The sequence below is a fragment of the Adelges cooleyi genome, unplaced genomic scaffold, assembly GCF_023614345.1.
Source record: "Adelges cooleyi isolate 19-005CV unplaced genomic scaffold, UGA_ACOO_1.1 ACOO_flye_CR_arks_rails_tigmint_CR_PRNA_307, whole genome shotgun sequence".
Taxonomy (NCBI): domain Eukaryota; kingdom Metazoa; phylum Arthropoda; class Insecta; order Hemiptera; family Adelgidae; genus Adelges; species Adelges cooleyi.
The window spans coordinates 2,601,347-2,626,185 of record NW_026095978.1 but is presented as its reverse complement, the minus strand read 5'-3'; the positions used below and the strand labels follow the sequence as shown (position 1 = coordinate 2,626,185).

The 24,839-nt window shown below is 31.5% G+C and overlaps 1 long non-coding RNA gene and 1 pseudogene across 3 annotated transcripts; both read left to right on the top strand.

The window, feature by feature from the left end:
• The first annotated feature begins 1,948 nt into the window (after positions 1-1,948).
• On the top strand, positions 1,949-11,751 carry LOC126839775 (uncharacterized; annotated as a pseudogene).
• Positions 11,752-13,929: 2,178 nt separating this feature from the next.
• Positions 13,930-16,327, top strand: LOC126839673 (uncharacterized). 3 transcript variants are annotated; one of them, XR_007685941.1, is made up of 7 exons: positions 13,930-14,220; positions 14,315-14,500; positions 14,563-15,218; positions 15,297-15,419; positions 15,529-15,592; positions 15,658-15,825; positions 15,885-16,327. It is a non-coding gene; the product is annotated as an uncharacterized LOC126839673 (long non-coding RNA). The 3 variants fall into 3 exon arrangements; XR_007685942.1 differs by having other exon boundaries at positions 14,362-14,500; positions 15,910-16,324; XR_007685940.1 differs by having other exon boundaries at positions 15,910-16,324.
• Positions 16,328-24,839: the final 8,512 nt, after the last annotated feature.

The window sequence follows — 24,839 nt, the reverse complement described above, 5'->3', positions numbered from 1 at the left end:
AAATAGACTCTATTATTTCCTTAACATTAACGACTTCAAATTAAAATATATTAGATTACATTATAAATAATCATGAATTTAGTTTATAGCAGATGCACAAAAAAATCTCGCCATTCTCTCTGGCAATCTTGCCGAGAAAGAAGAGAAAATTGCTCAACTTCAGGAAGATTTGGATAATTTAAACGAAAAGCTAGTGAGTAAAAATATTTAAAATACATTATTTAGAATAATATATATCCATAAAAAGAACAAGTTAAAACAATACATATCTAAATTTATAAATAAAATAATATTGGGTGATTAATATATATTATATTCTTTTTAGTGCAAATTAAATTCATTTGTAATTGTTCAACAAAATAAAATTTTTCATTTCCAGAATGATTAACAGAATTTTAATAACATTGTTAGTGAATTGCACGTTTTAACTTGGAAAATATTATTTATATATTAATGTATATACAATATGGTTAAAATACAGTTAACAACAATTAATTACAAACAAACTTACTCATAGGCGAAAATGACAATTACAAAAAAAGTTATGCTGAAGCTGCAAAATTTGAAATGGAATGCAGTTCATTGAAGTCTGATATCATTGTTTTGGTATGATTTTCTTAATGTTAATACAAAAATTAAATTTTATAAAAAAAAAAATTATTTGTCTGAATTAGAAATCTAGCAAAAAAACGGTTCATTTAAACCATTCATTGGATGAAGCATTTTAGTTTGAATGCTGCCATATCAACACAAATTAATAAATCTGAAGTAGCGCTGTGCGAAAAAGTGGAAAATTTGCAGATGACAGTACTAGAGGTCAAAGACAAGATGAGTGAGATGAAAACGATTTCCCAATAGAAAACATAAGCTCCACGATTATAAAATATGTATGGTGCAACATTTACAGATAACAGATTTTGATCGTAGGTTGTCATGGCTCTCAGTAATGTTAGAGAAGATTGGTGACGACCCATCATTTGCAAGTCGAATCTTATGGACAGATGAGAGTAGGTTTGGGAATTGCTGTCAGATAAATCGACACAATTCCCATTATTGGTCGAATAAAAATCCCCATTTCACAAAAGAGGTACAATTCCAAAATAGGTGGTCAGTGAATGTATGGTGGTATTATTGATGATCAAATAATAGGTCATTACTTTTTTGATGGAAATGTGGACAGCAAAAAGTACTTGCATTTTTTAAGAAATGACTTTATATCATTGCTTGATAGTGTGCCGCTAGAAAAGCGAAATAATTTATTTTGGCAGCAGGACGGGGCACCAGCCCACAATGCAGAATGAGTGGATGGGAACTAATAGTTCAATGGCCTCCGCGTAGTTCAGACCTTACTTGTATGGATTACTTTTTATGGGGACATGTAAAGAAAGTAGTGTAAAAAAGGTCACCTGCAACAAAAGAACAAATGAAAACTTTCATCAGAGAAGCTTGTGCCCAAATACCAACCGACATTATCAAAAAAGTGACATCTCATGAACTCCTTAAAAAGATGGAGACTTGTTTAGAAGTGAATGGCAAGCATTTCGAACAAAATGCTTAAATAGTTCCTGTACATATTAAGTTTAGTTTTTTTTTTATTTCCGTTCATATTCTATATTTTGTATATATTAACTTTTAACTGTATGTAATGCAATTCGACACTAAAGGCTCGGTCAAACAGAAAGCGGGCACTGTATTATATAGGAATGCATCATCGTGGTTAAAAATAGCGCGGGCTGCCGCGGCGGGCAGCGATAAAGTTATATTATTTTACAGAGACCGCGGCGGTTACACAAAATTGTACATTTTTTATCATTTTACCACTGTATGAATGTTCAAAAGCAATACTACGTATAATATAAAAGAGTTTAAATATTATATTATTGTATTATAATTTATACTCAGTATATATATATAGATATTTTATATTATAATATAATAATATATCACCATGACAGACGAAACCGAAAAATTAATCGATCTTGTTCGTAGTTTTCCATGTTTATATGACACCAGTCATTGTGATTATAAAAATAATGTGAAAAAGCAGAGAAATGGAATGAAATTGGTGGGATACTCAATCAACCAAGTAAGTAAAAATAAAAATATTATTTATAGGAATTTAATAATTTAATTAAAGTTCGTAGGTAAAATTAATACTTTAAAATAAAACTTAACAGTTCGTGATAAAATTGTTTTATTAATTATAAATAGTTGCATTTTTAAGTACGTAAATAATTGAAATAATTAAGCAAGTTCTCTCTAACTGAAGTGGCTATATTACTTGATCTCTCTCTTAACCGTGGAGTGTTTGAGAATGCTGCACTGGCAGGTTGTACTTCATTATCTTCTTCTTGCTCAGTTGTAGTGGCATTTGTAGAAGTACTTCGGAGATAATTGTGTAAGCAACATGCTGCCTTTACAACATGTTCTGTACTTTCTACATCCAACTCTATTGGCCTAAAAAAAACTCGCCATTTTTGAGCTAAAATACCAAATGCGTTTTCGACAACACGTCGTGCTCGGCTTAGTCGCTTGTTGAATATTTTTTTCGCATTGTCTTGTGCCACTACAGCTCTCAGAAAAGGGCGAATTAAAAAAGGTTCTAGTTTAAAACCTTCATCACCAACAAAAACATGAGGAACAGGTGTGGTTGTTCCAGGTAAAGGTTTTGGTGGTAAATTAGTTTTTCCTTGTACAAACTCACGATAGACCGATGAATTTTCAAAAATACTACTGTCACTATGACGGCCATAACTGCCAATATCAACAATTAAAAATTTGTAATCAGGATCAATAATGGCAAGAAGAACGATTGAAAAAACATTTTTGTAGCAATACAAATTTGAACCACTCATTTGGGGACATTTTATTCTCACGTGTTTTCCGTCTATGCTTCCTAAACAGTTTGGAAAATTCCAACGCTCTCTAAACCCAATTTCTGATTTTTTCCAAACTTCTTCAGTAGGTGTAGCCAAATATAATGATTGCACAACATTCCACAGCTCAACACATACTTCTTTCACTATGCTTGAGACAGTAGTGCGTCCGACTCGGTAAGAAAAAGCTATAGTATTATGAGAGACTCCCGTTGCCAAATATCTGAAATCAATAAAAAACGATAATTTTAAATAAATAATAATATTATTATTTTTGTATTTAGTACTGCTGGTATCAATAATTAAGGTATCTACTTAAATTTCATGAACCTTTCATAAAATATTAAATTTTGTAAAAAATATAAATAAACATTTTTTATTCTAAAAAATTCATGCATTTTGTTATTAAATTAATATAAAGTCTTACATATTTTACCATATTTATTATATATTTTATTAATAATTTACAGATTTCTTTCAAAATGTGGTAATACATACTACTGTTTTCTCTCACAATGTTTTTTAAATAATTTTTTTTATGACTTATGTATATATCTGTGCTTTGTTTTAATTGATAGGTGAAACTATGAAGCATAAATGGAAAAACCTACGCGATTCCTATATTAAATATTTGAAATACTTAAAGGGATCTACTGGGTGTGCTAAAAAATATCAAAGTTGGCCATGGGCGGCACATTTGGAATTTTTGAAAGATACAGTAGTACCACGATAAACGACTTCCAATATATCACAGGCCAACGAAAAACTGCAAGATGAACAAGAAGATACTGAAAGTGGACTAGATACTCAACCGTCTCAAATGCAACCACTTCCAAAAACACCCAAACGGAAAGAAGTGACTGAAGATGTGGCTGCAGTATTGAAGTATCTTGAAAACAAGAAAAAAGACAAAACACATACAAAACTAGATCACATAGATCATCTATTCTTATCATACGCACATACTTTCAAGAAATTTTCGCCAAGGTCACAAGCTATTTTAAAAATGGAGTTATCACAGTTGTTTGGACGAGCTGAACTTAGTGAGGTTGATGCTAGATCCTCTCCTATGTTATCAACAACATCGTCTTGGTCAGATGGCTATTCAAATGAAGCTCATAGTCATGGTACTAGACGTGAAACTTTGGAACAGGTTTATGATATACAAGGTAGCACCGTCCCAACAAATTCAGAGGAATTCGGACCATACTCGGTTAGACCAGATGGTCAGTCGACCAGAGCATTATATGAAAATGTGAGAATGTTCATAAATACCCAGCCGCATAACAACACACAGTAAAAAATTATTAAAATTATAATTCATGGTTTTTAATTTTTAATTTTTATAAATAGGTATTACTTTTTTGTTTTTTTTTTCATATTTTTCAAAAAATAATAATAAATTAATTTAATGTATGAAAGGGATTGATCTTATACATAGTTAATCCTATGTAAAATGAATAGATAATAAAGACGAAACAAATTGCAAGCCTTTCTTTTGACCCAATAGGCTTCCTCCAGTTTGTTATCAATTTTGATATCCTGGGCGAGATAAGCTCGTATATTTCCTCAAATTGTTCTCGAGTCATACGGAAATAATTTACAAAACGGTCTTCAAAAGAAGACAGTTCGACGCAGAGACGATGAAATTCACCAAATTCTTCTCTTTTTTTATTAATCTCGTGCACCCATTTTCTTTTTTTATTCTTTTTTCTCAATGCCAGAGCAAGTAAAATTAGTTCTTCGTCAGAACTGCTACTACTAGTATTACTAGTACTACTTGATGCCATCTTTCGAACTTAATAGTAGGTAAGTAATACAGTGTAATACAATATAATATAGTGTACAAAAACGAAAATTATTGTAATTATCAACCGTGTGTGACACTAGACCGCGACTTACAGCCCGCGCGCTGTTTGACGTTCACAGACCGCGGCGGACAACAGTCATCCTGCCCGCGCGGTCAGCCCGCTTTCTATTTGACCGAGCCTTAAAAACAAAAAATGCATTGTTATTCACCGAAGTTTTTAAAAAAAATAGTTTAACTAACAGAACTAATAACTTCACTAGTATTTATTAAGACCACAATTGACGGTATTAAATAGTGAATATCACTGAACAGTTAACAATAATAATTGAGAAATCAGAATAATGAACTGTTTTGATTAGTTTTCAAGTAGTCATACAAATAATACTATTGTTGAATGTTGTAAACACAGATATATATCTGTTGTGGTATATGTGGTTGTAATATTTATCTGTGGTTGATCCATAACAGCCGCTGATGATAGTACGAATATTCAATACGTACAGCTACACCGCTAAGAACACTACAGTAAAAACAGATAAGAAGACGTCATAATATTATAGATTTATTATTAGTTCGTTTTCATTGTGACCGACGACCGTCAACCATTAACTTTTATCTACAGCCGTCAACCGTATCGTTAACCAATCTTATTTTGTGAAACGTGAGATAAGTTAAAAAGTCTAATATCTTCTAAAATATTGAGTGGTCCATAATTAACCAATCACCTGGTACAAAATGTACATATAAATGATGAATAATGTACCTTATATACTACTATACACTTAAATACAATATTGCACATGTAATTGGGTGGTCAAACCCGTTAAATTAAAATAAATAAATAAATAAATACAATTTGTACCTTGTTCTCGGTGACGGCTTTAACATTATAGCGTTTATGCATTTATAAAATTGTAGGCGCGCCAAAAACGTGACAGTTCAAATGTTTGCTTTGGTCGTAATTTGTTTTGATTATTTTTACCAGATACCTGTTTCAAGTCTGCTAAATAAAATAGTCTACACATTCTAGAGCAATAAATCCTTTATGTATCCTTAGGATTGTGAATTCAAATATGTAAATGGCACTTCGAATGAAACTACTACTCAACTATAGATACCTCATCGATATAATACTATGGTCTGTAATACCTAAACATAAGCAATAACGAGTATTTTTAAGTTCGTTATTAATACAATTTATTGTTTACGCGTTTGGTCTAAATGTAATTAACATTTATATCGCTAAAATCTTAAGGTATTCAGTTAAAAAAAAAAAATGAAGATAGGTTAACTGTGCCAAATCGTCTGAGCAATACTTATGCAACTCTTTGGGCACGTGGAGACGTTTGGCCACACCGTCGTCAATCCTTTGCACGGAACGCGACCCCCTCAGCCTGTACACCGATCACGAGATGGCGGAAATCGACGAATGGTCTACCGGGTACATGTTGGCCCGGTTCTGCGTGTTGTCTACCCCAAGGACAGCGCCAGGCACAGGCAAGTGGTCGACATAGTTCATAAAATCGCTTTGGCCAACCCCGACATGGCCGTCGCCACGCCCTGGAGGGTGTTCTTGGTGGATGAGTCCGAGGTAAGTATGTACACATGTATTTATATCGAGTCTGATGATTGATTAGAACATTTTTTTTGTATTTTTAATAAATGATTATTCAGTTTTAGTGTTTCGAGTTGTCGAAAATTTAAAATCGCTTCAGCGCAGAAAAACTTTACTCTATCGACTAAGAAAATTGCATTATTTTACAACAATTCTAAGACACTTTGATTTTGATGTGACCAATATTAAATTTGTGCTATAGTAATAACTGCGATATTCTGATAAAAAATACCGATCCTCATTGTTATACCTATTAATATATTTGTTCACTATAAATTGAACCCCAAATTAAGATTTTGCGAAAAATTATATTTACCTTGCTCCTTAATATAAAGGCGAGTAGCGCCATCTTAGTTTTGAATTAAAACAATATTTAATAGAAGTTATTTTTTCATCAGCAAATCAGCTGCAAAACAATAGCAGATTCACTTATGTGAATTTAATTATATATATTTAACCATTGTACATAGTCATAAATTTAATATTAAAATAAATAGAATTCAAAGTTATTCGATGAATAAACTCTTAATTAAAAAAAAACCGGGCCTTAGTATATTATATAATATTAATATCTATACATTTATTTTAATTTTAAGAAGAGCCTCGACTTCTGAGGTCATTAACCCTACATTTTACTATAATTTGTAAGTACATGATTAAATAAGAACTTTAAAAGTTCTATCTGTTAGAAAAAGTTGTAGATATTGATGTCTCATTTATATAATACTTTAATATTATTTATTATTTTTAATATTATTGTTGTACAATGTTAGTATAAAATTGAGTACTATTGAGGGTAGATGTCTTACAGTGGCGTATTTTTAACCATGTTGTCTTGGAACAGAAATGTTACAAACGCTGTTAGTTCATAATAACAACAGTAAAACTATGTCCTCGAAAACTAGTCGTTTTAACACTTATTTAATTTTAGATATCAAATTAATAGAATTTTTAGCTTCGGGTGGCGAAGCTTCAAATTGACTTCCATTTCATAAGTTTTAGTCAATTGTACTTAAGTCGATTTGATTCCTTTATTTGCGTGCTTACAACGGTTGTATGTTTTTCAACATAAACGACCGGATGTATGTGTACAACGCTTGTTTTTTATAGGCGAATACATAAATCAAGCAAATTAATAAGCGCGTATCGGACGGTATATCTTTCAACATACCTGACCAAGTACTACTAGCTTTTTTTGTGGTTTTATTTTGTACTTATAATTTATTAAAAAATGTATACAATATATTATATATATTATTGAAATCGTCAGTCAAACGTATACAATACACAACTATGTACAGGGTGATCCATTTGATGTAATGCACTCATTTTTTCGGAAAATATAAATATTTTGAAAATTATTTTATTGCCTATAATTGTAGGTACATATTATACTATATTTTTCGATACTTAGAAAACGTTTACTTTCATTCCTTGTACGTAAAATAAGTATGGAACACGTTTATTTAAATGAGAACATATCGTTTAAATTTTTAATTTTTATTAGCCTGTTCGTTTGCTGAACTTTGTAAAGATTTAAATCTAAAATCAGTGTTTGTTAATTTTGTACAACAGTAGCATACCCATTAAATAGTATTATTGACACCCGGTCGATAGAGGTGACATCGTCACTGTGTTTGAATAGATAGAGAAGATCCTCCTGAACCGTTGCTGGAAAACTCTCCGGATAACGGCGCGATAGAACCGCCAGCAATCCACCTGAACGGCGCGGTAGAATACTGCCTACCTCCGTGTGGCTTCGAAGACGTGGTGCAGGAGAACGGCGCAGGTGAACGCTTATCGCCGTGCATATTTCATAGGCGTTTTGGCTTGGAGGCACAGAATTGTTGAGCTCCTGGTGGGTTTCGCCCCGAGCTCGAAGACTCGAGGGTGCAAGATAACCGTGGACAACTACGACTGTGCACTTACCACAGACGTTTTGGCGAGGCAGCATGTACCAGAAAGGCTACGGCGTGGGAACTCCTAGTACACCCTGCGGTCCAGGTGACTATGAATTTGTTTCCAATCCAGGCCACGGCGTGGGAACTCCTAGTACACCCTGCGGTCCAGGTGCCTCTGGATAGGGGTTACATACAACGGGCAACTACCAACGTTTTTATCCGGAGACCGGGTATGAAGATCCGCCAACCAGGCCGGACCTGTCTGTAAGATATCTTGCTTACATACAACGGGCAACTACCAACGTTTTTATCCGGAGACCGGGTATGAAGATCCGCCAACCAGACCGGACCTGCCCGTGAAATATCTTGCTTACAAAACAACGATTACCCAGTTCCTAAGTTTAGATACATTCCATGGTCTGAACGCAGCGACTGCATCTCTTTCGTTTCCAAAATTTAAAAAAAACTGCTTTTCGCGATTTAAGGTGGTCGGTTTCTAAAGACAATTTATTGGAAAAATAAAAGAATATTCAATAAAATGATATAACCACTTTCTAGATGTTTCTTAGTTGTTCATAAAAATCAAAATTTGAGGTACTATAAATATTTTGGCTGTAGCCTACAAATGTTAATTATTTAAATTTTTGCAATTGAGGACAGTTTTAATGTATAATAAAGGTTATAAAAAGCAAGCTAAAAGTTAAAAAAGCAAAATAATACTTCACTTAAAAAACCAAAGTAGGTACCAACTAGATGAAATTTGTGATTTATAGAGTTGCTACTCGAAGGAATTGGTCCAGTATTAAAAAAGTTAGTGTATACAGATAAAAAAAAGCCCACATCATAGTAAAACCAATACCTTCACTATTTTGCATCAAAGCTAAAATTATATGGAAAAAATCTGGGCCATAAATTAGGTACTCAAGTACCTAATTTATAAATATCTAATTACCTAGTTATTATACTATTTCATTTATTTTTGTATTGGATAAGAAATTAATATAAAAATTCTTATATTATTTTGTTTATAGTACAATATAAATATAAAAATGGTTTAAACTGAATCTAGTCGGTCCAAGTATTGAATATAGTCATAATTGTAACTTGTAGTTCTATATTATCATTATTTAAGAACCATTTAGATTTTAGGTAATTTAAAAGCTTACACTTAGATTTAATCACTAGTTTTAATTTCAATGTTTGGTCTACACTAGTTTGTAGGTACTTATTATAATATAACGAAAACAACTGTTTATAAAGAATTGTTGCTTTATAAACAACATTATTATTAATTGGTTAGTCTTTATGTAATATTGCATTGCTGAAAAGGTGCTCAAAATTATAGCAGTAATAATCATACCATTTATATTGAACATTTCAAGTAAAAAATTATCAATCTACAGGATGTTCCAGCATGAAAGGTAAGTAATAGGTGATTGGACATCCGAGGGACTCTCAAATAAGCCCCACGTATTAATTTTTCCGGTAAGTCAAAAATTGAAGATTTGGACAGTTAAGTAAAAGAAATGACCCAAAAAATTATTCCATGTTCCATGTTGCTCACCTTAAAAGAGGGGTCACATCAAAAAACTGATAATGTGTAACCTATAAAGATATTATACCTAAATAGATAATTTAAGAGATCTTAGTAGAAAATTATTATCTACATAATTTAAACACAGTGTTTGTCTGATCTAAAGTACCAGACCAAAATAACATTAATTAATTATTTTTTATTTGTACTATTGAAATTTAATATATTATTAACTACTTTATATACTTTCATCATTCATTAATCTTGACTGGTTTGGCGAACCAGTCAAGATAATCAAATGGGAGTAACCGCAAGGATTGTAAATAGCGCAATATCAATAATAACAATAAAAATATTGTGATAGTAATAATAACCCATTTAAGTTTTAATAATTTTTTATAATTATATACATACCTTTTGACAAATTGTCAAAGATAAACTAACAAAGATTATGTTAGTATAAAACAATAAGAATGATGGAATCTTTATTTAAATTAATTTTTTTCAATTAAATGGTACCAGTCTAAAACCATAAAAAAATCAACAAAACAAATTATATATCTACAAATATTGATTCTAACCTAACCAAAAAGATAAACGCCAGGTTATCAGACATTTAAGCGTTTAGTTGTGTATCGCCTGTTTAAAAATTCCAATACGTTGGATAAGCAAGCAATTGTTTTTGACCCGACACTTATTATGTAGAGCTTTTAACTCAAAACACCGAAAATATGTTTAGCAGATGGTAGCAATATTTTGAGTCCAGCAAAATTACCAGGAAATAGACTCAACAATTCACCACTAGCCATTAAAATAATATATATATACATATATTATTTATACAAATGATACGACTTAAATAATTTTTTTCATTTGTCACCTGGCCTGTAATCTTTTTAATTGTGCATTAATACAAATGTATTCATGTTTTTTAATGGCCATACCACTGTTGGCTAGCACATACACCTTGACCAGTAGGTCAGTGTAGCTACTCGGTTATTGCATATTGAACAAAATAACTTTGTTACTCGCTCAAAAATATTTTTTTTTATTGTGTTAAGCAGTCGGTTTTAAACAGTTTTTTCTTGTTAAATAAATACCGACACGACCAACAAACTAACACCTTATATTATAAATTTATAATGGTGACTAGTCAATCACAGACCACATCAAACGGTAGCAATTATAATAGCGACAGCTATAATTACCAGAAATAGAATTTTTACAAGTAATACGTTCATAGTGTAGGTGTTATAAGGTAAATTAAACCAACAAGAATGTCCGTAATGCTAGACAAAACACGCCGTACAACAATAATAATTGTGTACAATGACGATTACTCTTAAACGATTTGTATTGAGTCATTGACAAAATTATCGAGGTAGACGACAGAACTTTTATACAAGTATTTTACAACGGCAATATTGTAGTTAACAATAATCTACACTACACATTATTCAATTAAATCAAACAAACAGTAAATCGTGAACCGAAAAACCTCTTCGCACATAACCGACAACTCAAAAAATAATTATTTAAATGACAACTCAATGTACGCCGACGGGCGACGGCCAGATAAATGACTTGAGAACTCTACAGAAAAGACCTGACGGCAAGTTTTATAATTTATAGGTTAGCATATGCTGATATGCCACGGCCGTTGTGATAACGAATGAAGCGACGCGCCATCTGATTGTTATGTGTTGCGGTTGAATTGCGCGGGCTTTTTGAATGGCTGTCAAAAAAAAAAAAATACACGTTAAAACTTCTATGTAACGACCTTTATTCGGTCCCGTCAAGTGTTATGGGGAAAATACATTATACCTCTATATAGCGGGCACTCTAAACAATGATCACAACTAGCAATATTATTATTTATTTAAAATATTTTAATATTTAACACAAACAAAATCACTGAAAATTTAGACGAAGAATTGGATAACGCAGATCTTAACAACGAAATGAATGTTGCTGAACAATTAGTTAACACGTTAACAACTTATCCGAAAAATTAGGTGACGTGTAATTCATATGTGGAATAATATGCATTAGGCGGCTCTCACACCAGAGTAACTAGCAATCGGCAATAAGCGATAATATTGCTGTTACAGAGGTATGCAGAAATAATGTCTGGTTATAATTATTTTTAAATCAAATTTGTAAAAGGAGAAGATAATGGAAACACAGATGCGCTCTTGCGGTTACCTTTATATTATAAAAATATAAATGAAGAAAAAGAAGATAACTATTGAGGGTTTGTAAAGAGAAATGTAAAATTAATTAGAGGTAGAGATAGAGAAGGAGACAAAAAAGTATATAAGTTGTTCCAATTTAAATTGTTGAGACAAAATACATAGGTATTAGGAAAAACAATGTTACCGATTATTGGCTCTGATTGATCTATTTTGTTGGAAAGTTAGCTATAACTAATTGGCTTTTAAAAAGGTAGTTATTACTAATATAATATTAAAATATTTAATATTTATTATAAAAATTTTGTTAAATTTTAATTGTATGACATGTCGCGCACGGGCACAGGGCAGTTGGCCGAAAAATGATAAGCGATTTTATCACCGACATCATGCACGAGCACCAACGTCACAAAAAAAAATATTCGAATATTTAAAATCCTTATCAATAGACTTAAAATGTATTGCATTTGTATTGATGATAAAGAATTTGTATTGCTGATAGACAATAGTGAATGATATTATACAACTGTACCTAAATAATTGTATTATTAAAAATTAATTTATATTTTTAAGTTTTAACTATATTATAGCTATTATTATCATGACAAAACAGTAAACAGCTTAATTTGTTGTACTTATAATTTAATAAGTCAAAAATAAGTATAACTCCCTTAATTATTTATTAGTAATTAAATTTAAGTGATACAATAAATGTAGAAATTTTCAAGAGTGTTCATTGATATTTTCTATGTCACACAATACCACGTACAATCCAACTATTTAAGGTATAAAACAATTAAACATTATTCTTGTACAGATTCTTGGTAATTTAAATTTACTTAATGTAATTTATATTAAGACATGCTATTTCGTCAGAGGCGGCTTGAAAATGTACAGTTCACAAAAAAAAATTCAGCCCTTATAGAAGCGCAATATTAAATAAAAAACAATGTTTAATTCACTAACAAACGTTACAACTAATGTAGGTAGTATGACATCCAAAATCTTTATTAAGACACACCTAAATAAACAAGCTGTATCTATAATATTTAAGTACTTGATTTACTTAGTGTTAACATTACATAGTGAACCTTGCGATCTATGTGAAACTTATAGTAATTACATTATTTATTATTTAATATGTATACTTGATAATGTGTTAGGATTTAGCATGAGACGATCATATTGTATAAATTACTGTAGTAGCACAATCCTAAATGTTGTCATACTTGATTTTTTAACACGTTTTATTATTCCTTAACCAACTTCTGATATGGAAAAAAAATTGTGCGTCACGGTGATTTTAACCAGTGTTTGTTTTTTAATTACCTGTTTACGTATTTGTTTGAGATCAGTGCCTATACACCAGCGATACCTGTGCCATTGTAAGTATTAAGTAATTTTAATTAATGACGTCACTCAATTAGTTACGGTTTATCTTTAAATTTTCGAGCGTTCAAATTACATTTCACTATTACAGAATTTTACTATCACATTATTAGAGTACTATTTATAATTAAAGTACTTTTACGAAAATTATGAGAAATACCAAATGTAGGGATATCCAGTACTTTAAAGGGTAAATATGTATTCTGTGGTATTAAAGATTTCTTACAATATAAATTGCTACTTACAGTTGAAAAAAATTATAAAAAAATGCAAAAAAGATGTAGTGGGTGAAATAGTTTTGAACCTGGTACCGCTCATATCTGGACACCGTCCACGCCCAAACACATCACGTTTAATTTTTGCTGGCGGGTGAAAAATAAGTCTTTTTGAATCACAAGATTCCACCCGGAACGACGGACAAGAAATCGACCCATTTTAACCCACTTTTGTAACTTTTCAGCAATAACGTAATTAGTTAGAAATCATGACTTTCTAACATTAAACTTTGAACAGCTTTTTCGCGGTTCTCAAGACCCAATATAAGAACGCATCCTTTATTTTGGATTTTTATAACATAACCTGTAAAACGGTTATTATTTTGCTTATACTTTTATAGCATAACCTACAATATTACAAAATTTGATTTAACGTTGAGGTTTTTCGGACACGAATTAAAAGTTGAAACTACATACGATTATACGAATTTTCGGTTTTAAATTTATATTTGTTGATAGTTTTAAGAGTAAAGTACTTTCCTACTTTACAGTTTTGTCTATAATGTTTCCTATATTCGCCAAGCCTAGATATAGGGACTTATTAAGCATATCACTTCACGGTATTAATATTGAAAAAATTCAAAGTTCCTAGCTTTTAAACTACAGATGGTAATTGTAATACAAACAGGTAATAATTATAGCTTAATCCTATACAATTTCTCAAAATTAGCATATATTTGTATTATTCTGATTTGTCTATACAACATAACTTATAATAATAGACACCAACAACTCAGTGGCCACACATACGTGTTTATTAAACTTGTAGTTCGCATTTCAAAATACTCAAGCCACTCTAGGATACTGAGTTGAAATGGTGACCACTGAGATAACTATACTCTACACTTTTGTTGTTTCTGAAGGCAGTCAAACAAATTCACAAATTTAGATCATGACTGCACTACCAGGTATTATTTCTAAATACATATAATTTTTGTTCAAATTACATTTTAATTGTTCTCTCACAAAGTTCCAAGATTGGACCAAGTTGATAAAGAATAACAACAAGTTCTACAAAATATAAGGCCTGACACTTACACATTGATTCTTGGAGTACACCGTAGAGAAGAATTAGTGAGACAATCTTGGATTCTATTACTTCAGAAATAAATCAGCAGAGCAACAAATGTATGTTGTTTAATCAATAGTCACTATATGAAATGAAATGTTTTATATTAATAATAATACATTTAGAAAATTGTATGCAAACAAATTTAGGGAAGGAAATTAAATAATAAATTGTTAAAATATTATGTTATAATGAATTAATTAATGTTTAAACATCATTGTATGATTTTTGGATTTTTGAGATGCAAAGAGTATAAGACTAATGGCTGTCGATCTACTGCATGGATATACACAGATGCAAATGTCGATAGGTTCACCTTAAGCAAAGCTCATAACCATCAAAGAGGACATGACAGCATACAAGAGAGGAAATTAAGGAACAGGCTTGGAAATCAATGTGTTGATCAATAGTCCTAGACCATATTCAGCTCGATTTCTGTACCTTTGCAATATGAGAATGTCACCATTATCACGGATTACGAGAGAGCACAAATAAACACATTTGAAGGAGTTTTGGTGTAGTCTACGCATCTGGGCTGCTATTTTCATTTTTGCCAGGTACTATTAGCTTGTCTTAATTAATATTAAAAATCTTAATGGATATTTATGATTACCTGTATCGATTCTGGTTTGTAGATATTGGACTTGATAATATTTCTGTGTTCAGGAGAGACATTAGGACAAATAATTATTTAGAAAGTTACCATTCATTGTTATTGCAAATTATGAAGCCTCATCCTAAAGTATGGGAGTTTATTAGTAAGTTCTTATGTAAGGTCTATTAAAAATAAATTACATTTTCATACAGTTGAATACATATTTTTAATCAATGGTAGAACTGATATTAATCTATTTAATCTTTTTATAGATCAATTGAGGTTTTTAGAAAATAAAGCGAGGTTGAATTTAAGCAAGCTCGGAGCAACCTCAGAGTGAGTAATATCTTAGAATATGATTTAGTATATGATTTATTTTAATGTACTGAATTAAATTGCAGATCCGTGTTGGTGTTTCAACAAGAACAAGGGAATCCAATACAATAGCAATTGAAGAATTAATAGAAGAAATGACACATGACTATACAGAAAGACGAATTCAAAGATTTTACGGAGAGCTGATCATCAAGTCGATGGGTATATAACTCGAGAAATTAGCAATTAACTAGGTAACTTGTAATTTCTTAAAAAATATATTATGATATGACATTTGTGCAATATTGCACAGGTATATCTGTTTTTATTTTTTTGAGGGGAATCGTGCTGTAACCATACCAAATAAGTATTAACCTACATATTTTGTACAGACTTGAAAGACAGATTTATAGTTAAAGACATAAAAGTTTATTAAATTTATGTAATGTAATGGAATGACATTATGTATTTTCAAACATTGTTTCTGTAAACAAATTTAAAAGTGTAATTATATTACTTGTGAACAATGCTAATCATTTTTAACATTATTAGTGAGTTAACTAATAAATCACCAATCCTTCTGGGGGGCAGGGTTAATGTTATTTTCTTGATTTTTCACTTTAAATCGGTACTCGGTAGTACTTAAACTTAAAAATATCCTACATAGATTCACAACTAATTCGAACACTGTTAAAAAAGTTATAACGTGCCTTAGTTACAAGATGAAAAATATGTTAATTTTTAGGGTATTTTTCTAGATTTTGAAGGAAAAGGGATACACATATTTTTTTAAATTTAACTTTTAACATTATAAAGTACCTTTTGGCTACGATATTCTCTAATACGATGACTTGGTATCGATTAAATGATTAAAGAAAAATCGTGGGCTCAGACAAAAAAAATGGTATATATATATTATAAATATGTAGTATATTTTATTTAATACACGTGTATTAAACATGTTTAAATTTTTTTTTAATAATACTGATTTGTCCCTATTGTTACGGAACAACTAATAAGTGATGTTTATTTTTTCTAGCAACCGATTTTTTTAACTAAATTTCCAGTTTTCAAAAGTGTTAATATGTTTAAAATTTGCTTGGCATGCACATTCACTGCAGTGGCAGGTTTCTGCTTTGCCTGCCACTGCAGGCGAAGAACTGAAGTATGTATTTCACCTCGATAAACTGTCTCCGTTCTCTACTTTACATTAGTACAGTCAATTCTTGAGTATAGGGTGTGGTGTTGCACCCATATCTTGCAAAACACCTGCATAAATAAATAAATATAAACATGTTCATCACATTAATTGGTTAACTAAATATTAGCATTTATCAATAATGAATTGTGTTCATTATAGGGTGACAAAGAAATTTTGATTGGACACCAAACCATGGAAATAACGGAGACCGGAACGGTCAGAAGAATGACAACGGGAATTTACTATAAGACAAATAGAGTTAGTTTAAAATTTTAAATAGTAATATTACAACTTTGTACATCGTCGTTGCCAAAACAATACAATAAAACAATAAAAGTAATAGTATTTAATAATATTGTTATGTGCATTTCAGATAAACCCGGGCGCAAACCAAAACAACATTGAAAACGAAATTCAAATACATAAAAAGGTTAGTCTTTTTCTATTTTTCTATAGTATTAACCATAGTTTCCTAATGACGCAGTCTTAACATTACAGAAAAGAGTCCAATATTATGATATTTTTGCGATGAGCATATGTTGAACAATTCAATTCAACAAGAACACTATAAAATAATATTTTAGACTAATATAATATAATAATATAACGAAGTAATATAATATATTACGAAGTGTTAAATGTCAATACTCATTGTTATGACGCTGTATAACACTATAAAGCAGCGCGCACACCAAGTACGTTCCGTTACGTCACGTCACTATACGTCTTGGAGACGGTTTGGAACGTGACGTGACGGAACAGTGCAAAGTCGCACACTAGATGCGTCTCCTTCCGTCGGGTTTGTGTTGCCTTCCCAGAGAATCGTCATTCTACGTTTGAATTTGTTGCTGTGTGATGTGTGTTTTGTTAATTATAATATAGTTTTTAAAGTGAATTTCGTTATTAAAACTTTACCATGGACTTTTCTTCCGACGAGGAACTTATTGTAATGGCGTGTATTGCAGAAGAGGAAGAGAAAAAAAAAAAAAAGGTTATGGGTTTATAACATAAATTTAAAAAGAAATGAGCACGGAGAATTCCATACTCTATTTCCAGACCTTCTTCAGGATGAAGCAAAATTTTTTAAGTACTTCCGGATGGGTTCGCAAAAGTTTTTTGAATTGCTTAACATGCTGCCGCAACTACAAAAGCAAGATACAAATTTCAGACGCTGTCATCAACCGTCGTCCGTCAATTTTGCCCTAAACAGCAACCTATCCTTCTCCTAACGTCTCCGTCATGCGTCCAAGCGCGACGTGACGTAACGTAACGTAACCTATGTGCGCCTGTTCATAAGAGTTTATAATAAGCAAACCTTTCGGCTCAACGGAAGCTGCGACGTAACGTGACGGAACGTATTTGGTGTGCACGCTGCTTAACGAATTATCTAATCAGTAATCACACACATTTAACATTTTCCCGCTAATATACGATTAAGAGTCCGTGTTTAGAGATATCACAATAACAGTGTTGCTAATTTATAAAAACAAAATAGTTGTACGTAAAAAATGTATACAGTCGCGACAAAAAGGCACAACATTTAATCAAATAAAATTCTATATTTATCTCACGATTTAAGATAATCTCAAATCGTGATTTATCTATAAATATAGAATTTTATTTGATTAAATGTTGTGCCTTTTTGTCGCGCACTGTATATATTTTTTACGTACAACTATTTTGTTTTTATAAATTAGCAACACTGTTATTGTGATATCTCTAATCACGGACTCCTAATCGTATATCAGCGGGAAAATGTTAAATGTGTGTGATAACTGATTAGATAATTCGTTATAGTGTTATACAGCGTCATAACAATGAGTATTGACATTTAACACTTTTGAACAATTTTGTGAAATGTATTAATTATTTTTTATATTTAAATTGTTAAAAAATCCTCAAATTACCATGTTAAAACATTTTCTGTATATTTATGTTAATATATCTATGAAAACTTGTGAAATGTATTATTATTATTTTTTATGTTTAAATTTAAATTAATCGGAAAAATGTATTTATTGTTATGTACAGTGGCGTACTCACGGGGGAGGGGGGGTTCGGGTTCAAACCCCCAGAGCCAAAAACAAATTGTTTTTAAGTAATATATATATATAGGTATTTATTGTATCATTTTTACAATGTTACTCTGAAGTAATTTAGAAATTTAAGTAAATAAATAATAATTTAATAATTATATTTTAATTAATAAGTGTCAAGGGGAATTGCGGCTACTTAAGCAAGAAATAAAATATCTTCGGAACTATAAGTCCAAAAATTTCGTTATTTCTTAAAATCAAACTATCGAGTTCTTTTTCGAAAATAATATTCCAACTTAATTGATAATAATTTTTTGGTGGAAAAAAAGTTGTTTTTCATTATGAAACATCTGGTTAGGTAATATTATTTTTTGACACCCCCTCCCCCAGAGCAAGATTTAATTTACGCCACTGGTTATGTAAAAGCGTGCTAAAGTGTGTTCACTCAAATGAATAAGGCTCCGTTTATTAAGTCAGAGGCATTATTATAATTTTTTCCTAAATAACTCTCCGATCTCTGTTTTAATATACTCTACTTTATAAGTCCCTGTAGTTACCATAGAATAAGCTTTATCTTGTAAAAATGTCTAGTGTCATTTATGGTTTTATAAAGAACAACATTTTTTTAAGGACATTTTCGTGCATTTATTCTTTAGATCTTTACAACTATAAACTCAATTTGAAAAAAACTTCTCTGGTGCTTAAAATTCGATTTAGGAGGGGGGAGGGGTACCGATTGAGGACAATTTTTTTCTTGTACATAGGTAATACCATTGAGTATATATACTCAATGGTAATACGTGGTATTATATTATATATATTATTATAAAAGGATAGTCATCGTTGACTATAAACGTCTTTTGTGGAATAGGAATTAGAATAAATAATACATTTAATTAGACTACATATACGAATATTGTGGTTTTTAAAATAATATATAATCTATAGCCCTGTATTAAAATTAAATTATATGTAGTATATTTTTATTTAGCAATAAAAATGACAGTAACGTATAATAATATGTAAAAACCCCTATTAGCTCCATGTAAAAGTCGGCCTCCGGGCGAATGGTGGCGCTATCTACGTGACAAAATTGTACTACCAAAATGCCGTAATTTCTTGACCCACTGATTTGGTTGGAGTGGCGTCACCTTATCTTCTCTACATCGTGAATTTAGATAACTGATTTATGTCGTATGATATGAATGCGAGGAATACATGTATTGTACAGTTCTACTCATACTTCAAACACTACAATATTTGTCATTTTTGGATAATTAAATTAGGTTGGTAACACCGTCTTATCAGAATTATTTTAATCGAACCCTTATCATTTTTCGGCTAACTGCCGATCTCCCGTCACGCCATGGTCATTCAACAAATCTAGATAACAAATTTGCCAACAGTATTATCACAGATTAGATAATCTGTGGTATTATGCGGTGTATTAAGGTATACCGGGGTAACCCCAGTAAAATTTTCATGACCGAGACAAGACTTGTCAATAATAATATGATAAAAAAGATAACACATATCGGCATATTTTCACTCGAGTCTCGACTTTTTTCGACTGTCGACATTCTTTTTAACAAAACTATTGTTTTATTTTTTGTCGAAAAATTAGTAGAATGACTTATTGGCTTCGTGGTAAGTATATTTTACAGGATTAGTATCGCCACTACAAATTGTTAATTAAATTGTTATTTTATATCGCAGGCGTTCTATTAGCTGTAAAGATCATCCTACAGCTAGTAGCGGGATTAGTTGTATTTGACAATGAAGAACTTATCATAAAACTAAATTATTTTAACATAGAAAAAATACGTACAAATCATGAAGTTTTCGTCATGTTATTTCACGAAAGTATAGGATAGCAAAATATCTATCCGCTGTTTGTTTATGGCAAACTTACTCTTGAAACCTGTGTTGGCAATAATTGTAGTCCTTGTCATTGGCAAGTTGCCACCGGTCTATGTTGCTTGGGACAGTCATTGGTCTTGACTGTGGGATGGGGTACCCGAAGTCGTAGGAGACAGCCTTTAGTCAATGTCGTCTCACAAGGATGCACGGTACTAAAGGCGATCGGACGTACCTCCGATTAACAGTGACCGGCATGATTTCGCCTATAGATGTGCACAGACATTTTGGGAAGCCACACTGTTACCTATTAGAAATCCATATCTAGTTTCTGGCTAATAATTTAGTGTTTTCATAATATCTGGTCCAAACCAATTCATAGAGAATTTGGCCCCTTAAATTATTAAATTTATAATTAATTTCTATTTTGAACGTTGTGAATACAACATACATGCCTCCACCCCATTCTCACCCCTCATCTCTTACCTCCTATCTATCGCCCTTATTTCTCAACCCCTAACTCTCACCCTCAAACACTCACTCCTATCTCTCACCCCTATCTCCTTCCCTTATCTCTCTAATCAGATAAATCAGCTGTTATTTTTCGTTATGATAACCGGTGTCGGTGTCGACTTTTCTGGTTGTCTTCCAATGTAAAAACCATATCTCTTATCATTTTCCCTTATCTCTTATCTTATCAGATAAATAAGCTGTTATTTTTCGTTATGATAAGCGGTGTCGGTGTCGATTTTCCGTGTGTGTACCATAGCAAAGACATAAAAATGTCAAAGACAATGTTTTGAAACAAGTAGGTGACAAAGTACTGTTAGGTGAGTGACCAGAGAAAATACACGAAGTTAGTGAAGAATTATAACCTTTTTATTACAGGCGTAACGAATTATCTATAGAAAATGGATGTCTCATGTGGGATTTTAGAATTATAATTCCTAAAAGTTTACAAATTAATTTATTAAGAGTATTACATTCTGCTTATTTGGGAACAGTAAAAATGAAAGCTATTGCAAGATATGGTGGTCTAAAATGGATAAAGAAGTTTAGCAAATTACTAAGGGTTGTGAAAAATGTTTGACAGAAAATGCCAGTCCACAAAATGTAAAACTACATAGTTGGCCATAGTCAGACGGACCTGCTCATAGATTACATGCTGATTTTGCTGGACTTTTCAAGGGTTATATGTTTTTATTAATAATTAAAAAATGGTGTTAGTCACATTAAAACAGCACCGTATCATCCATCTTTAAACAAAGCTGCAGAGAACTTTGTAAGAAATTTAAAAAATTTGATTAAAAAAAAAAATGTAAATATAAATGCGGATTTAGATGCTAATATAGTAAAATTTGTGTTAACCCATAACAGCAGTACTTATGGTACAACAGGCAAAACAACTTTTGGGTAGAGAACTATTAATTATTAGATTAGATAGTCAGACCAAATATAACTGGAAATATTCAAAGAGCATTAGAAAGACAGAGTAAGTTTTTTAGAGGCAATAGGGTAGAGAAATTTAGTGAAGGAGAAGAATCAAGTAGTGATGGTTAAAAGTTATGGGAGAGGTGAAAATAGATGGAAAAGAGCTAAAATAGAAGAACAGGTGAGTCTAGTAACAATAATGTTAGTAATAAAGATGGGTATTTTGTAAAACGACATATTAACCCATATGTGAATCCTTTAGGCGTGATGCTTGAAGAAGACGATTTTTGGTTTATAAACGCGGAGGATCCCATATACTGGGTTCTTTAAAATTGTATGCTTTTATAAAACTAAATTATAATAAAACTTTATAATAAACTTTCGTTAATTATTTCCTATCTTCTTTTGTTTTTTATCCGAATCCATTATTATTTCGAATCTGACCTATACGTTGTGTTGTTAAAGCTGATATAATATTCTACCTACATGTTTAGTAGGAAAGACCTGAAGCCGGCGACCCCTCCACCAGAGTGGTTAGGGAAAAAGGGGAGTTAGAGTCAAATCGGGAAAATCCCCAAACTCAACCAGAAAATAGACGAATTCTTCAACGACATCCACGAATACCATAACAACGAAAATTAAATAATGGAGGTCAAGTGGTCTGAGCCATTCGACTCAGAGGATGTGGAAATGATTGGGGAACAGAGACGCAGGATACCCCGACGCAAAACGGGACGTTTCCAATAAATGCGGCGATCGGGACCCAAACCTAGGTGGAAAACGGTTTGGGGACCATCAGCCAACGCGACGAGGCAGCATGGGCCAGAAAGGCCACGGCGGAGAACTGCTCATACACCCTGCGGTCCAGGTGACTCTGGATAAGGGTTACTTACAACGGGCAACTACCAACGTTGCTACCCGGAGACCGGGTATGAAAATCCGCCAACCAGATCGGACCTGCCTGTGAGATATCTTGCTTACAAAACAAACGATTGCCGAGTTCCTAAGTTTAGATACATTTCATGGACTGAACGCAGCGACTTTGCATGGACTGAACGGCGTTCGGTTACTAAATACAATTAATTGGAAAAATATAAGAATGTATAATAAAATGATATAACCACTTTCTAGATGTTTCTTAGTTGTTCATAAAAATAAAAATTTGAGGTACTATAAATATTTTGGCTGTAGCCTTTAAATGTTAATTATTTTAATTTTTGGAATTGAGGACAGTTTTAATGTATAATAAAGGTTATAAAAAGCAGGCTAAAAGTTAAAAAAGTAAAATAATACTTAACTTAAAAAACTTAAGTAGGTACCAACTAGATGAAATTTGTGATTTATAGAGTTGCTACTCGAAGGAATTGGTCCAGTGTTAAAAAAGTTAGTGTATACAGATAAAAAAAAGCCCACATCATAGTAATACCTTCACTGCTTGCATCAAAGCTAAAATTATATGGAAAAAAATCTGGGCCACAAATTAGGTACTTAAGTATTATTATTATGCTATTTAATTTATTTCTGTATTGGATTAGAAATTAATATAAAATTCTTATATTATTTTGTATAATATATGTATAACAATGGTTTAAACTGAAACTAGTCGTTCCGAGTATTGAATATATATAATAATATATATAATATTGAATATAGTCATCATTGTAACTTGTAGCTCTATATTACTATTATTTATGAAACATTTAGGTAATTAAAAAGCTTACACTTAGATTTAATCACTAGTTTTAATTTCAATGTTTGGTTTACACTAGTTTGGAGGTACTTATTATAATATAACGAAAACAACTGTTCATAAAGAATTGTTGCTTTATAAACAACAGTTATATTAAATTGATTAGTCTTAATGCATTATTGCATTGCTGAAAAGGTGCTACATTATAGCAGTAATAATAATACCAGTATTATTATAGTTGTAATAATAATCTATATTATAGTGTGAGTCGTTGGCATATTTACTGTTGAACGGGTTTTACCAGGGTTTTACTAATTAACACGTTGATGGACAGTACATGCTATAGCATTCAAATTTTAAAACGTGGTTCTTATCTTATATTTTTAAGTTATGGCATTATTTGTTTTATTATATGGTTCATAACACGTTTAGGAACATTTATATCACGTGCGTTCGTTCGGCAAATCGTTTTATCATATAATAACAAATATTGTTCTTTAGACGTTATGCTATCACAATATTCATAATACATTATTATTATTTTTTCATTCAATTATGTGGTCTAAAATTGTTTTATATTAATATGTACACATAATGGATGACAAGTATGAAATATTGGAAATGCTTGATGTCATCAATGAAGGTAACAAAATAAATATAAGTACCTAGTTATAACTTATAACATTGTGATTCAACTTTTAATTTTAAAAGGAATATCTATAATGAAGTGTAAATAATTAAATTAAAGGAATTTGTTTTTACGTACCTATAACATCAGGAAAAAATAATAATATAGGGAATAAAAGTTAAAACAAAAGAAATTGGTGTTGTATACCGTGCACTGACGTACCTATGTGATTATGTGGCGCGCGAATGACGGTACGGAAAAAGATAACACAACGTACCGCTCCGCACCCCATCTGTTTCAGAGTATACAATGCAATTTAAATTATTTGTTCAGGTCACTCGTCTACGATAGACTAAATACGTCGCTCCGCGGCGACAGTGTTCGAGGTCCGTTGCTCGTAGTGGAGCCACGCCCATGCGCACAAG